The 4,600-nt window shown below is 35.7% G+C and overlaps 1 long non-coding RNA gene across 1 annotated transcript; it reads right to left on the bottom strand.

Annotated features, from left to right (window-relative positions):
* Positions 1 to 647: 647 nt before the first annotated feature.
* On the bottom strand, positions 648 to 1,839 carry LOC113302411. The gene is made up of 2 exons (XR_003336878.1): positions 1,497 to 1,839; positions 648 to 1,354 (listed from the first exon to the last, which is right to left on the bottom strand). It is a non-coding gene; the product is annotated as an uncharacterized LOC113302411 (long non-coding RNA).
* Positions 1,840 to 4,600: the final 2,761 nt, after the last annotated feature.

Raw genomic sequence — 4,600 nt, 5'->3', positions numbered from 1 at the left:
TGCTGGTGGCAGTGCGGCAGGCGTTGGCGGTGGTGCTGGTTTTGGTCAGTGGTGGTAGTAAAGTGGTGGTGGTTAAGTGGCGGCGGTGGTGGTTCAGTGGCGGTGGTGGTTGGAGACGGTCTGTGGTGATGGTGGTGGTCGGTGGCGACGGCGGCGACGGCGTTGGTGGTAGTTGACGGCGGTGTGTGGTGGTGGTGGTGGTCGGGGGTGGTCAGTGGTAGTGGCACGGTAGTGGTGCCACTGTGGTGTGTTGCTGTTGGTGGTGAGAATATAATAAAAATTAAAGATGGGGTTGATTTTTATTTTTGTTGGGGTGATTTAAAGTAGAACGGTAATATACACAGTTTATGTTAGTTTGGTTGGAGTTTTTGTACATGGATAGTGACATCTTTGGGGTTATAACTCGCGGCCCGAATATTAGATGTAAATCATAAGAATGGTGTACAAAAGCTCTTACGTCTAAGTATAAACCGTCAAACGAAATCACAACTAATTAGTGAAAATCATAAATCAATTATACTAAGTGCAAAAAGTCATAAGAAATCAAATATAATTACCAAACCATTATGAAGTAAGGCTTCTTATGTCGTTCCGGTGTTGGGGTTTAGCTCATCATGGTGAAAACACGTCAAAATAATATTTCATGGCTCAAAAAGGTGTTTTTTATTGAAGAGAATAAACTGTAGTTTACAGAAAGCCTTTTTGCAAGGAAAATAATAGTCTCCGGATGTCTTGAGCGAGTACAGATGTAAACGATAAAAGGCTTTTGTAGTTGAATATACGACTACTTCTGCGATACACTCTGTAAGTCTATGTTCTTCTTCCTTTCTTCCCTAAAAGTGCAGAACGACTCTGTAACTTTCTGATCTTCTCTGCAGCCTCTCCCGTAGCTCTATATTCACCCCCCAACTCTCGGCACCCTGGTGTACTCTAGCCATCCTATATATACTCAACAGGCCAATCAAATTTCGGTGAAAACTCCGGTTTCTTTCAGCAAAAGTCTCGGCAATTTTCCTTTTCTATTTTTTCTCTTATGCAGTTTCCAGCTCTTTCCAAACTTTAAAGATAGAACGAAATCTGTAGAGAATATTTCTTTCTTTCCTCCCACGTATCTTTCCTTCTTTCGAACCCGACACCGGATAATATCTTCACGTCCCCTGTTTTAGAAAATTTAGTGAAACTTGTATATTTTTCACTACTGGACATCCTGTCGAACCCCGTTTTAATGAAGTAGGCCCAAATAAACCAAACTCTGTTAGAAAGTCCGAGTAAGATTCACCCAAAATTTCTCCCAGAACTCTTGCAGGTAAAAGTGAATTTTCTTCCCTGATTTATTGTGAATCACTCTGTGAACCTGTTTGTACGAGTATAAACTCATTAGCATCCCTGTCTTGATCCAACCAATCAATACCGATCAAAATCAAACTAAATCTCTCGAGAAAATCTTTTCTAAAGTTTCTATTTGTTTCAACGTAAACAAAATACATGTTACATACCTTATCAGCTTTGACAAATTTGTGGAGCATACAAACCCTTGTTGATTGGAATTTCATATAACAATGTCGAATCCATCCATCCAAGCAAGCGTTGCACCTCATTTCATTCCTATAGAGGGTACTACAAAAGAATTGTGATGGCCCAGAGGTCGTAATTTAGATGTTCAAGTATTGATACTGCTCATTGTTTCACATAAAAAATGATGTCAGGAGCTTTCAGTTTAACTAGATCACGGAGTTCTCAAATTGCTTCCGGTTTTCCAAACCCACGACATTTCCATCTCAGACTACTCATGGTTCACAAATCAAATCATGAACAGTCTTTAGATCTTGCCCTGGTCAATACAACAAACAGAAGCCGGGAAGCTAAATAGAAGACTTGAGAACCAATCAAAAGTATATAGTCATTAGATTTAGATTTAACCAAAATAAAGAGCAAAGATCAAATGGGTTAATGGTAAAACTCAATCATAAATTGGAGAGACGTATATCGGATCAACAGTGAACAAGAAATTTTCAGAAATTTTCTGATATTGTTGTAGGTAAGCCAATTTGAAGAAATGGGTTATCTTCACGGTTTAGGAATCAAGGGTCTTGATGTCTTCAAAAGTGTCTTAGGGTCCGTTTGGCACGCCATTATTAGCAATGCATGACATTTCCAATTACATGTGGTTGTAATGTCATGCATTAGAGCAGTTTCCATGGAATGAACAAATCAAGGATGTGTTCATTTTTCCCCCTCTATGGACTCAACAAACATGAAAAACGGATTAGCAAACCAATAATTTTGTTGGTTTGTTGATTGCGGTCGTAGATTAAGCATGCGCTTGATGCACAACCGCGCGGGCGAAGCAAAACCCGCTGGCGGGTGATAAAAAAACTCCAGCGTTCGATGTTTGACCTCCCCTTAGTTCTCTCTATCCAAATCTCAGTTATTATATTTAGGGTTTATTTTTTATTATTTGTTTTATTAGTTGAATAATCAGTGGGACCCAACACTTATTAGTTTATATTAATAAAATTGCTAGAGGGACCCTGAAATATCATGGTTGTTCATTCTACCTTAATTTCCCATAGTGCAAAAACGTGTGGCTCAACAAAAAAAGAATGTTGATTGCCAGAGGAATTGCCCTTAGAACTACATGTAGTTCAATGTTTAGTGTTTGCCATGAAAATAAAATGTATGTAACACAAAGATGAAATTCTAACTTTAAAATCTAATTAAATTAAGAGAAAAAAATGGATGAATAAAAAAATAAATATGTATTAAAAATTGAAAAATAATAATTGTTAATGATAATAAAAAATATAAAAATAAAATTTTAAAATAATAATAAAAAGTTAAATAAAAACAAAATAAAATTGGGATAACGGTCGTATTACGTGTATGGAAGTCACTGGTGCCTCTTCCTTCACTAGAGGTGGGGTTCGTTCCTTCAGTTCGGGCCAAGCTGTCAATGGTGATGTTGCTTACTCGCTTGTAAGCAAGCTAAGTATCTTGACAAGTGTAGTGCTCAAGGCTATAATTTTAGTACACTTGCCTTTACTACTCTCGGTGAGTTAGGCCACGAGACCATTGATTTCCTGAAGAGGTTGCGTAATTTTATGGTTAGTCATAATGCTAAAGTTCGTGTTGAGAATTTTCTTTTTCATAGGATTGGCGTGGTTAATAGGGTTTGGAGCTTAGCTTGTAGTGAGACTTCCAACCAATTTTTTTTTCTTGAAGGAACCTGATTGTGTTTGAATTGTATTTTTAGCATAAAAAGTTAAAATAAATAGAAAAATAATCAATAGAAAAAAATTAATAACAAATGAAACCAAAAATATTAAAAAAATAATTAAAACTGAACATTTAATAAGAATAAAATTAAAGAATAATTAGGGTGTTGGTGCATAGATTGTGGCTCGACTCCCTCTCATTTTTGTGTAATTAATACTCTTTGATTTTCAACAAAAACCCCTCTTGGAATCTTTTATAATAATAAAATAATAATAAAAGAAACCAAAAAAAATTAAAAATTAAAAGAATAAATTAAAACTGAAGATTTAATAAGAAAATGAAACAAAATAATAATAAAAAAAACCAAAAATAATAAGAAAAACTCCCGGGGAGCTGAGTGACGACATTATTGTCCTTTTGAAAAGATTAAAGAACTGCATGGTGAGTCATGATGTCAATAATAATTTAGGCAGTTTCTTTTTCATAGGTTGGGTATTATTATTCCGAAAGTTATCGGGGCGTAACTTGTTGCGCGTCCCCGGCCGAATCTTTGTAAACTACTATTAGTTTTCTTTCTTAATAAAAGCCTTCGTGGCCCCCTTTCATATAAAAATAAAATGAAATAACAATAACAATAATGTGTAAATGATCTTATTTTACTTATTATTATAAAAGACTGTCTCCAGGGGATGTTATTAATAAAAATCAAATAGAGTTTTGTACATGAATGGATGAGAGTCAAGCAACAGTTTGTGCTCCAACTCCTTTCTGGATAGCCAAACCTACCCTGTGAAATAAAGAGCCGCCTATTTTATTGTTAGCATCGTAATTAACTAAGCAGTTCTGTAGCCTCTTCAAGAAAACAATCATATCATCCTCGAGTTCACCTAAAGTTGTGAAAGCCAGGACTCTAAACGCATATCCGTGGGAACTGCATGTCTCCAAATATTTGTTGCATTTGTGAGTTACGGCTGCTGAGATTGCATGCGCCAGTGTAAAGCTACGTAGCCCAGGTCCGGAAAAGGGAGAGACTCATATGACATAAAAAGCATGTATCCACTCCGTTCTCCCAATTGTGCACGAGTATGTGATGTGATTTGTAGATAGTGATAAAAAAAGTGTCGTTTCTCAGACTTGTGAAGGATTTTTTAGACTTAAATTCAAAACTAAAACAGAAAACACAATAAAAATTATAGCAAACTCAAATAAAGATGATATCAATATTAAAAGAAACACCGAGGCTAATATTTCACTATTTTCCAAGTTCAAAGTGATTAAACCAATACTTATATTTATGCAATTTTCTCGTTTAATTTGATTCTAAAATATTGCAACAAGTAGATTTTCAAAAGTAGTAATTGTGAATACCAAGTATGAAGCATCA

This window comes from Papaver somniferum, chromosome 8 (genome assembly GCF_003573695.1).
Source record: "Papaver somniferum cultivar HN1 chromosome 8, ASM357369v1, whole genome shotgun sequence".
NCBI lineage: Eukaryota > Viridiplantae > Streptophyta > Magnoliopsida > Ranunculales > Papaveraceae > Papaver > Papaver somniferum.
This window is presented reverse-complemented; position numbering and strand designations above follow the sequence as displayed.